Below are 13,623 nucleotides of genomic sequence, written 5' to 3'. Positions count from 1 at the left end.
CAAGTATTACAATTTTAGCATATATATATTCGATTATGTATTTGTTTTATTTGTTTATTCACTTATTTGTTTAATCAAACACCAATATGCCACAACAATTACATGGGTGTTCAGTCAGTATCGGCAAGAAACAGCTAAAGATAGGGATAGAACATCGATCCTAACAAAAAGTTAAAGCCTTTTAATTTCATTTTGTTTTATTTTACTACAGCCAGCTATTAGACGTGGCAGTGCGAACGAGATTCAGTTTGTCAAAATCTTAAAAAGTTCTTGAAATTACGAATTTATTTATTTGTTGATTAGCTCATTTCTGTGTTTATTCTAAGTCTATGCCGTTTTTATCTATAGCTGACCATAGAGCAGAGTTGTAATATGTCGAGATGATTCTTTTTTATATAATAGTAATAATCCACGGGCATAATGGAATGGTACGGGGCAGTCTCCGAACAGCATTGCATACCAAATAGGAACTCAATCGTCGTCACTGGATGTATTTATGGAAACCAGGATACGGGAAGGACACGCCGACCCGGAAGAGATTGAAATGGATCGTGGAAATTTCAACCAAATTGTCATTCGATTCTTCTTGCAATTGTTATTTCAATACTTATTTAAAGATAATGACTTTTGAAACACCACACATACGCACATATGTCAGGGAATACTTCGAAGGATTGACATTGTGCTATGGGCTTACTCAACTGAAATATACAATGTCGTCGTTATTTATGCAGGAAAACCAAGATTCAAATCTTCGTCACCTGTGCTGCCTTGAAGAAGAGGCGTATTGATGTCAGTTACCTTCAGCATAATTCGTGAACGTCAGTTCCGGCTATATATGGTCATCACGTGTCCCTGATGTTGACCCCGTTTACAGGATCATCTCCGAAAAAGACACGTCCCTCGATGGAGGAGGAGATGAAGGAAAAGGACGCCAACAGGGTTCATGGAAGGAGGAAGTGAATAAAACCTGTCGAGAGTTGGTTGGAATGGGAAGGGAGGGTGACTGCATGGGAGCTTACCCGGAGATACCGTGAAGCGACGTGCCTCCTGGCGTATGACGCCCCAATTAACGATGATATATACATACATACATATATATATATATATATTATATATATATATATATATATATATATATAGTACGGAGTAGGTAAGTACCTTTGACTTGGCTACCTCCCATGTAAGGGGGAAAAAAGCTCTTGGTATATAGAATATATATATATGTATATATATGTGTGTGTGTGTGTGTAAATATATAGGTCCTCTACAGTCAGCTGCTGAGGAAAAGCCTTTCTTATACCAGTCCATGACTTGCAACGACTGCGCCAACCTATGCCACGTCACTCCTACAAACTTCTCTATTTCACCTGCCTGGTCTTCCACGCTTCTTATCTCGCGGCGTCCATTAAGTAGCACACTTGCTCCATCGCTCACCAGTCGTTCTCGCTAACTTAACTGCTGCCCAACTCCACTTCCTCTCTTTTACCAAAGCCTCCACAATATCACTTCAGTCTGCTCTCTTTCTCACACATTCTCTCTTTCGGTCTCTTTTCCCTCTCTCTCTCTCTCTCTCCTTCTCTCTCTCTCTCTCTCTCCAGCGTTATTCCCACCATTAATTTCTCCATTCTTCTCTGTGCACTCCATAACTTTGTCTCCATCGCCTTCGTCAGTTTCCATGTCTCGCATATGTCAATAATAGCTGTCATTATACATTGATTGTAGACTATGCCTTTCAAACATAAAGACAGAGAGCCTCTCATAATTTTTTATACTTACCAAAGATTTTTCCAACCAATTGTAATACGCCTTCTTATTTCATGATCTTTAGTCACTTTCACCATCTGGCCTAAATAATTATAATATTCAGCTTCTTCAAGACTCATCATCGATTATAATTTCTCTGAACTTTCGTGCTGAATATTACTTTGGTTTTACTTGTATTCATTTTTAAACCTACTTTGAGACTTTCCTTGTTCAGATCACTCAGCATATCTTGCAAGTCTTCTGCTCTTTCTGAAATATGAATGATGCAATTCGCAAAACTGAGGCGATTGAAATATTCGCCATTAATCTTCAAACCTTTCTCTTCCCAACTCAACCTTCTGAAAATATCCAAGTTGTCAGTAGTTTGGGTGAAAGTTATCACCCTCCCGTATTCTTTTCTCGATCTTTATCTTGTATTCGAATTACAGCTGTACCTTTCGCATATATATACACTATATATATATATATATACATATATATATATATATATATATATATATAATGACAATACTTTGTTATATAATGTCGAAAGGTGGTTCCCACAATTTATTAGTTTATATATTCATTAAAGGGGGCCCACAAAACAGAAGCGGCCATCAACAAGAGTAAACAACTTAACAAAAAAGACAATATAGAACTGCTGATGCATACTATCAAGTACCCAAGCAGCATTTGATAACATAGAACAAAAACAATTTGCGATAACGATAGGAAGGGCATTAGCCCTCTCGTTGCAAGAGGCCATAAGACCTACATTAGGCAGTTCCATGTCCCTTGCCACCAATCCTCCCTATCCATAAAGCTATCTAGCCTCTTAATACAGCCAATTATTTCAGTGCTCACTAAAATGGTAACTAAGTCTATTCTATTCGTTGACTAATATATTGGTAAACCAGTTCTTGCTTATTTTCTTCTTAAATATAAATTTGTCCAATTTAAATCCATTACTACGAGTCCTGCCGTGTTGTCTTAATATGATGACCTTGCCTGCACCACCCTTTATTGGTTATTTGGCAATTGGTTAAAAAAAAATGAGACCGAGTGTCTGCCACAGAGGTTCATGAAGTCACCTGCCGCTCAGTCGTGCCCGAAGACGTCACCTGCGCCCTTTGTACGACGACATCCTTATGTAATTTATCTTCATATCTGCGTGCATATCAATAGGTATGTTACTGACTAGTTTACCGTCGGCTGATTCCCTATATTATTTTTGTTTATTTAATATTTATTTTTAATGTTTCACCTTATTGTAATTATTGTTTATTTGGTATAAATAAGCTTGTCCTTTTATTTTGTTTTAGTAATTTTACCTGCAGTTATTGCATAATTATCATTTGAACCTTTACTAATTATAATATATATATATATATATATATATATATATATATATATATATATATATATATATATATATATAAAATCGGTATAGCAAGGTTGGCTTTAACGCCAGAAGCACGGTGTAGACTCAGGACCTCACCGTGGGAGGATACGATGCTATCTACTATACCAGTGTGTGGGCGTTATAATTATTCGATTTATTGAACTAGCACGGGCAATCTCTACGAATTGAAAATCTTTGTTCAGTAGCTCGTAATACTATACATATTTGATATAACGGTAATAATAGTTTGTTTCCATTAGATAATACTGAATGTTGCAACGGAATATTTATATTTATTTTAATTCATTTCGTGTTTGAGAAGCGACAGGACAGACCGGGAGAGTTCCAACAATATCCCCAAATCAAGATGTCGCTTGCGCTCGGAATTATGGTATTTGGAGCCCAAAGTTGTCTTCTAAAATATCGCCTTCGTTCGTGGTGGTCCTGTGTAGCCCCATATTACGACTTAAAATACGGTAATATATTTTAGACAGTCTCATATTATGACAAAAAATACGGTCATGTATTTTGGCAAATTATACAGTATGATACCTTCTTTGAAATGTTGCCATATTCGAGTTAATAATATTCGTATGGTGGTGCTGTTTATTCGTTTTTTTCTATTACAGAAAAGGGAAAAACGCACATGTAATCTGTGAAATGAATGAAAATTTTACTTTCCTCTTCCCAAGTTATACTTTTAATAGTATTTTATTTCATAAGTCTTGAATTTACATGTTCCTCATACAGCTGTTATTTTAGTATTTTCTCAGTATAATTAAATTTGTTGTGTATGTATATACATGTGTGTATATATATGAATAAAATCCTCTGACGCTAGTCAACAAAAATAAGACAAAGCCACTCGACCGTGTTAATCGAGAGAAGTGATTCCTTAATTAAACTTAATAAAATCGCCTGACGACAACCAGAATAATTGTGGAGTACAAGTCCACTCCTCCGAACGGGCTGGAGCACGTTTATTGATCCCTTGGGAATAGAAGGGTGCCTGGAGCCACTTTTGGTTAAAGTGTCGATTCGTAAGACTGGCACCTGTACTGGCCAACGCGTAGGAATGGAAAAGTTAACCTTCAGAAAAAAAAAAAATAAATACCTACCACCTACCCCAAATCAATTGTACATGTTCTTATGAATACTTGAATTCTTCCCTTATTATTTATGTAAATTTGGTCAATCGCTCTCCTTTCTGACGTTCAGAAATTCGTTCTACTGTGAGTGATGATTGGACAGACAAAAATGCAAGACTGGCAGGCGGGGGAGCAATGAAGGCGAGCCAGTTTTTACATTCAAACATTAACCGTTTGACATTTTAAGCTCTCCGGTAGTATTCCTGACTATGGCGTATACCCTATGACACCTATCGTGTAAATCGCCTTTACGCAAGATATATCCGTTGTTCTTTTGAATATTATTGTTGTACATCACAGCGATAGTCATCAGCTGGGCGCCAAGATATGACGCTGTTGATGCGTCGACAGCACGTCATGTCGTCGTGTTTATCGATCGACAGTTGAAATTGGGCGCGTGGAGTTAGCCTCCCTCAGTCAATCCAGTTCGAGAGGAGCAAGAACCAATATAAACTTTTTCTCTGGATGACATTAAAAATTATAATAAACGAACAAACAAATCAATAAATGAATATCATGCTGCTCCCAACTTGCAGTTGTGAAAAAACAAAAGAACATTGCTTCCGATTTATCAGGCGAATTCAAGCCTTTGTCCAAGCTGTCTTGTGAAAATCGGCAGTTTATGCCTCACCATGGCTAGCCGTCCCTACACTAAACATCTGGCACACTGATATGTTTATTCATTATTACTATCATTGTTTTCATGATTATTATTATGGTTATTACTATTTAAAATTATTTTGTCATTATTACTATTATTATCCTTACTGTTATAGTTTTTATTAGTTATTATTAATGTCATTATCGTTTTTATTACTATTATTATCATTCTTGTATATTATCATCACCGTTATTATTCTATTCTTATTATTATGAAGGTAGAGAGAATATTGTGTGTGGAAAGCAGAAGTGAATGGAAGCAACTTAAGAGGAAGACCGAGAATAAGGTGGATGGACGAAGTTAAGGGAACATTGTATATAAGATGAATGTCTGTCGAGCAGTGAAGAGTGTGCTAAAATAAGGAATGGAGGGAGGCAGGATGGGGTGAGTGAGTCGTAATTAGGTAAGGAGAAGACATTCTGCAGGAATATTTTAACAAATTATTCACATGTTCGGTGAAATGGCAAATGGACTTCAATGTCTCAAAGTACAGCGTGTTAAACGTAGGGTTACACAACCCGAAAATAAATATAACTTAGATAACACATTTTCAGAGAAAACTGAGTACGAGACTTGGGAGTACTAGTGAGTCCTAGCCTTAAATCCAGGAAACTGTGCATTAGCGCCAGGAGTAGAACTTAGTATTATGTTTCATTGTTTGCACGATTATAAATAAAAGTGCAGAGGTAGTTATCAAACTCTTATCTGGCGTTAGTTAGACCCACCTTTGACTATGCGGTACAGTTTTGGTCTCCGCCTTATAGAATGGACACGAATTCACTAGAACCAGTACAAGGGAGAATTACCAAAATGATACATGGGCTCAGAAATTGACCTTACCAAGAGAGGCTTAGGCACCTTAACTTACACTCTCTGGAAAGACGAAAGAGTGCGGGGTGATCTAATAGAAGTATTCAAGTGGATCAAAGGCTTTAACAAGGGTGATGCAGTTAAGGTCATCATATTAAGACAACAGGGCAGGAATCGCAGTAATGGATTGAAACTGGACAATTTTAGATTTAAGAGGGAAACAGGCAAGATTTGGTTTACTATTAGGATGGTTAACGAATAGAACAGAGTTAGCTAACCTTGTAGTTAGTGAACGCTGAAACTATCGGTTGTTTTAAAAGAAACTGTTATGGGTGGGGATGATAGGTGGTTATGGACATGGAACTGCCAAGTGTAGGCCTTATGGTATCTTGCAGTCTTCCTCATTCTTATATCACATGAAGCGGTGGGGGTCAACCTGCTTCAGCTGTCGGGTCCTGCTGTGTTGTGCTGTGCCTCACTACATTGCCTCTGACCCTGAGCAATGTGGTGAGGGAAGGGATGGCCTTCGTCCACGAGGTGCTGATATGGGAGACGTGTGTATCGAGTTTGTACTAGGCCACCCCCAGTATAAGAGGGAGAACCTATTTCGGTGTGTATATATATATATATATATATATATATATATATATATATATATATATATATATATATATATATATATATATATATATATATATATATATATGCTGGTACATTGTGACAAGTTGATGGTGGAAAAAGAAGTCCCGGGTCTAGTTCCGAGTTTCTGAGTTTATTCCTGACCGGTTTCGCTCTATGCTTCTGAAGAAGCATAGAGCGAAACCGGTCATGAATAAAGTCAGAAACTCGGAACTAGACCCGTGACTTCTTTTTCCACCTTCATATATATGTGGAAATGGAAAGAGTGAGTAGTTTGAAGTAAAGGTGGGACTTCGTCAAGGATGCGTTATGTCACCCTGGCTGTTCAACTTATACATGGATGGGGTGGTGCGAGAGGTAAATGCAAGGGTAGTGGGTCAGGGATTGGAGATGGTTAAAGAAAATGGAGAAAAGTGGGAGGTGAGCCAGTTGTTGTTTGCGGACGACACTGCGCTTGTGGCAGGATCGGAGGGATTGAGGAAGTTGGTGGCAGAGTTTGGGAGAGTATGTGATTGAAGAAAGCTAAAGATAAATGTGGGTAAAAGTAAGGTGATGAGATGTACAAGGGGTGAAAGTGGCAGTAGACTGGAAGTGAGCATAAAGGGAGAGCGACTGGAGGAAGTGGATAGTTTTAGATACTTGGGTGCAAATGTGGCAGGGAAAGGTGGAGTGAAGGTGGAGGTAGAATGTAGATTGAGAGAAGCGAGTAAATGCCTTGGTGGATTAAAAAGTGTAATGAGGAATAGACATTTGGGAATGGATGCTAAGAGGAGACTGCATGAAGGAGTGATTGTGCCAACAGCACTGTATGGGGCAGAAACATGGAACATAAGAGAAGAAGAGAGAAGGAGTTTGAATGTGTTTGAGATGAGGTGTCTGAGAAGTACGATGGGGGTTACTAGGCTAGATAGAGTGAGAAATGAGGAGGTGAGGAGAAGAACGGGGGTGGAAAGGGAGTTGGGAGATAGGGTTGATGAAAGAATATTAGGATGGTTTGGACACATAGAAAGAATGAGTGAAGAAAGACTAGTAAAAGAGGTATGGAAGGCAGATGTGGAGGGAGTGAACATGAGGGGACGTCCTAGGATGAGGTGGATGGATGGGGTGAAGGGGGCTTTGGGGAAGAGGGGAATGTCTGTTGAGGAAGGACGGGAGAGGACAGAAGACAGGGGCGAATGGAGAATGGTTGTATATGGATGATGTTGGGATAGCATGAGGTGGAATGGGCGGGTGGATGGGGGGTGAGGTAGTATGTGTGAGCAAAATTTGACGCAGCCCGAAGGGATTTCTCCCCGTCCTCTTATTTTATGCAATGGGGGGACGGAGAGGGGGGGTCGCCGATTTAATGAAGCGGCCTTGCTGTGGATGTGCTGTGTCTTGCGACACTGCTTCTGACCCAGGGCAGTGGACAAGGTGCAGGGATGACCCGTCATTCAGGAGGTGCTAAGATAAGAGGGAGGGTGGAGGGGTGTGGAGTGTATTCAGGGATGGAATGGGTGGGAATGATTTTATGCCTTTTTCTTTTTGGCTACCCCCCTTGTAAGGGGGAAAAAGCCTTGGTATATGTATGTATGTATATATATATATATATATATATGTGTGTGTGTGTGTGTGTGTGTGTGTGTGTGTGTGTGTGTGTGTGTGTGTGTGTGTGTGTGTGTGTATGTGTGTGCGCACGCATACATTAGGCCCTATTTTTTGTAATTGCCACTTACTTCAGCTCCCAGTAGTAGGCGTTTTGCCTGTCAGTGGACCTAGCATGTTCCTCCATCTGGCTCTATCATGGAAGGCCCCTCCCTCCCTTCCTCACAGTTTCCATGTTGTGGCTGGTCGTGGAGTTTCACGAGCAAAAGACTTTTTATTCCACCGGCTGGCTAGGCCTGTCGTAGCAACCCTCATCCTCTCTCATCAGGGCTTGGGACCGACAATGGCGTTTATTGTCACTATTATTATTATCATTATTATTATTATTATAATTATTACTATTACTATTATTAACATTATTCTTACTAATTATTATTATTACTATTATTATTATTATTATTATCATAGCTGTTATTATGGTCATTGTCATCTTTGTTATCATCATTATCATTGTTATTATCATTATCATTACTAGTAGTGCTTTTTACTGATATTGCTTTATGTTAACGCCGTTATTAAAACTACGATTACTACTGTTATCGTTATCGTCTTAATCTTATTTTAATTATTTGTTATATACATATATATATATATATATATATATATATATATATATATATATATATATATATATATATATATATATATTCATACTCGGCTACCATGATGAACCTGCACATGCTGTCGCATATCTTCACGGAATTAAAAGTCACCCGAGTTCGATTCCTGAAAAATTCATCTCCTCCGCCCAGCCGCACAAAAGGGCGCAATGCCTGCGCGGGCACGTCGACATTTTGGAGACGAAATGCCGATGAAAAAAATGTCTCCTCTCTGCTCCGCATGGAAATATATAATGAACGAATATATAGAATAAAACAAAATTAAATAAAAATAAATTAAGAATAATAAAAACACATACAAAGTTTCTCCACTTTTGTTGAAAATGTCGTCGGACTTGGCTGGATGCCACAGGACCTGCAAGACGATATGACGTCACGGCTCCCGAACCCACAAGACGACATGACATAATGGCTCCGAACCTACAGTCCCATACTGACTACAGTCGATATTTTACACATTATAGAGACACCCCAACGGACCAGAGTCACGTTGTAATCTATTATGACTGCGGATCCATTTCCACTCAAAAGATGAATGCTGATCAGTTATTATTGACAATCCTTAAATCACGTCACATACTTACGGAGGTAAAGGCGTGTTAGTTAACCTGACAAGCAAATTTGTAAGAATCCTTTTATAACAGAATAAAATCGTCTGACGTCAAACAGAGCACAATCCTTTTATATAGGAAGTTATTTCATTTCTACCGTGATGAATTTACCCCTAGTTCCTCTACACTAAGTCCATAATCAACAAAGCACACAAAAATAGAAATATATTAATAAAACTCTTAACCAATAAAATAAGAAATATATATTACATACACATGTAACCAGACTGGATCGTAATATAGAATTAATGCTAAAATAAGGCGTGATATATGTACCCCCTACCATGTCATATTTTTACAAAGGATTACAAAGGCGGAGCATGCCGACAGGAGACCTTTTGGGCCATAACTATGTCGGATACGAAAAGAAAAATATAATGAATAAATAGATAGAATATTATAAATAATAATAAATGCATAGGTATAGTTAAATAATAAATAAACAGGTAAACAGTAAATAATAATAAATTGACACAACTAAAAATAAATGTGAAATTAGGAAATTATAATATACAGACAAATGATAACAAAACAAATGATATAAACTAAATGACAGTCGTTACAGCATCTTGCTTAGGTGTTTATCTAAATGATTCTTAAAGCTTTGAACTGAACTACATTGCACTGCCTGTCCAGGAAGTTTATTCCATTCATTAACTACACGATTGGCGAAGTTGTTTCTACCCACTTCAAAATTAAATCTATTTCCTAACAGTTTTACTCCCTAGGTGGGCTGAATTTATCCTTGTTTAGAGGTTGACAGTTCCAAGAGGCTGAATGGAATTGTTGTCGACCTAACGACCGTTACACCCCAGTCGTGACGTCAGCAAAGCTTGTGACGTCATGTCGTGCTTGACGAGAATAAATATCTTCAATACGGAAACGCATTTTTACATTTTTTCTTTTTGCGTCAGGCGATTTTATTCAGCTCTAGGCTAGTCTGGGTCCCTATGATCGAGGGGTCCCGGTCCTTCTAGAATCTGTTCTCATCTGGGGTCCTTCCATCGGCAGAAGACAAGACAACACGAGCAAAGACAAGACAAGGAAGGATATTGCTGACAGAAGACAAAACAAGCTATGACAAGGAAGGATTGTACCAAGAGAAGACAAGACAAAGCGAGCTAACACAAGACAAGGAAGGATATTGCTGATAGAAGACAAGACAAAGCGAGCTATGACAAGACAAGGGAGGATATTACCGAGAGAAGACAAGGCAAAACGAGCAAACACAAGACAAGGAAGGATATTGCTGAGAGAAGACAAGACAAAGCGAGCTAAGACAAGACGAGGAAGGAAATTGCCAAGAGAAGACAAGACAAGACAAGACAAGGAAGGATATTACCGAGAGAAGACAAGACAAAACGAGCAAAGACAAGACAAGGAAGGATATTGCTAAGAGAAGACAAGACAAAACAAGCTAAGACAAGACAAGGAGGGATATTACCGAGAGAAGACAAGACAAAACGAGCAAAGACAAGACAAGGAAAGATATTGCTGAGAGAAGACAAGACAAAACGAGCTAAGACAAGACAAGGAGGGATATTACCGAGAGAAGACAAGACAACACGAGCAAAGACAAGACAAGGAAGGATATTGCTGATAGAAGACAAGACAAAACAAGCTAAGACAAGACAAGGAAGGAAATTGCCAGGAGAAGACAAGACAAGACAAGCTAAGACAAGACAAGGAAGGATATTACCGAGAGAAGACAACACGAGCAAAGACAAGACAAGGAAGGATATTGCTAAGAGAAGACAAGACAAAACGAGCTAAGACAAGACAAGGAGGGATATTACCGAGAGAAGACAAGACAACACGAGCAAAGACAAGAGAAGGAAGGATATTGCTGATAGAAGACAAGATAAAACAAGCTAAGACAAGACAAGGAAGGAAATTGCCAGGAGAAGACAAGACAAGACAAGCTAAGACAAGACAAGGAAGGATATTACCGTGAGAAGACAACACGAGCAAAGACAAAACAAGCAAACACAAGACAATGAGGGACAATGCAGGGAGAAGACAGAACGAGTTCAGACAAGACAACTGACGTATTACCCACAATAAAGGCCCGAGGTCATAGTGACGTCACTGTGACGTAGGCGACAATTATTTTGCGCGACAGAATAAGTTATAATATTGATAATAATAATAATGACAATAATAATGATAATAGTAATAATGATAAGAATAATAATTATGACAATCACAATAATAAGTAATAAGAATAATGATAATCATAATAATAAGTGATAATAATGATAATAACAATAATGGTGATAATAATGATGATAGTAATAATAATGACAATAATAATAATAGCAATAATGATATGAATAAGAATTATGACAATCATAATAAGTAATAATAATAATAAGAATTATGATAATCATAATAAAAACGATAGTAATAATAACAATAATGGTAATAATAATGATGACAATAATGATAGTGACAATAATAATGATAATAGTAATAATAATAAGGATAAGAATTATGATAATCATAATAACAAATGATAATGATAACGATAATGATGATAATAATGATGATGATGACAATAATAATATTCATCATGATAATGATAATACTATTAATAATGATAATAAATCAAGTAGAGAAAAATAATTGTCTTATGTTTATTATTTTGATTTCTCAGATTTCGTTTTCCTCTTTGTCATTAAGCAAAGAACGAACTAAGTGACAAAAATAAAATTCACAAATATTATTCAGTTGCACCTTAATTTCTAGAAATAATCTAGCAAGCTCTAACAAAATTTTCGAGTAATTCACAAAAATGGTTTTAGCCCAGATGCAACGTTCTTTATTCTAATAAAAAAAATACTATTCTATTCATCTTAGGCCTTTCACACTAGCGGTTTGAACCGCGCGGAAACCGCGGGGGTACCGCATAGTCAAGGTAAAACTGCGCGGTTGTGTGTGAACACCTCCATTGAGTTACATAGTAACTGAACCGCCGCGGATCAAACCGCTAGTGTGAACAGGACATTAGAGGTGGGGGCGGACCCCTATTCGAGGGACCTCCCCTCAGACCGAGACCCCACGCGGTCCGGCAACTCTCCTACATCAACATCAAACCGCAGGTTTTAGGAAAAATAAATAAACGAAGACTGACGACATAAAGTTTCCTCATCCTCTTCATCCTGACAAAGGGAACAACGATCTAATGATATCTAAGGTCTTAGCAACGCTCCCTGCCGGTTGCCAAGGCACCAGGTTCGAGTCCTGACAACCCCCAACACCTTCTGTGTTATGTCTTTGAATGACTATAGAAAGAATATAATAATTTCATATTATATATATATATATATATATATATATATATATATATATATATATATATATATATATATATATATATATATATATATGCAGACAAACCACTGGGAAAATGAAAGAGATGAGACCGAGCGCTTTCGTCTATTCAGACATTTTCAAGGTATAGATACATAAAAGAGACAAGTATATATACTCAGAAGGTTAAGGTGGATCTCTCCCAGTGCCATATTGGCTCAAGTGTCCGGACATTTGGTTTACAATTTTTGTTATGATAAATTCATCCAATTTGTATAATCCTTTACTTAAATTTAAATTATTAACAAATGTATTCTTGATCAGACTGGATTCTATGATGTTTCTATTCAAATAAGAATTACTTTTGACAATTACTTTAGCTTCATTCCAATTGATACAATGGTTAAAATCCCTAAGATCTCATTTTGTGTTTAACGGTAACTATTATTTACAGAATTTCGGTATGGCAATGGGTAATCCGATTTCTCCAATTCTTAGCAATCTTTATATGGAATTTTTTTAAACAAAGTTGTTACCCAATGTTCTCCCCCAAAATGTTACTTGGTTTAGGTACATTGATGATATTTTGTGCATTTGGCCTGTTAATGCTGACCCGTCAACTTTCTTGTCACAACTTAACGCCTTAGTCCCTTCAATCAATTTTACCATGGAAATAGAACAAAATAATCAATTACCTTTCCTTGATGTATTGATATACAGAAACGAAAGGTCTTTCAAATTTGATGTTTATAGGAAACCCACCAATGTTCTTTCATATGTTCATTTTTACTCTTCTCATCATTACAGGACCAAAGCATCTGTGTTATCTTCAATGTACCTTCGTGCTTATCGAATTTGTAGTCCGGAGTTTTTGGATGATGAATTCTCAAGAATAAATGACATAGCTTTAAAATTAAAATATCCAAATCATCTAATTGAAATTTCTCAAAAAATGGCTAGAAAGTCTTATTTTGATGACAAAACTAAAGAAAATTTTAATTCTAAAAATCTTCTCGTTCTTCCGTATCAT

The sequence above is a fragment of the Oratosquilla oratoria genome, chromosome 15 (genome assembly GCF_046742065.1).
Source record: "Oratosquilla oratoria isolate Oo_2021 chromosome 15, ASM4674206v1, whole genome shotgun sequence".
Lineage (NCBI taxonomy): Eukaryota > Metazoa > Arthropoda > Malacostraca > Stomatopoda > Squillidae > Oratosquilla > Oratosquilla oratoria.
This window is presented reverse-complemented; position numbering follows the sequence as displayed.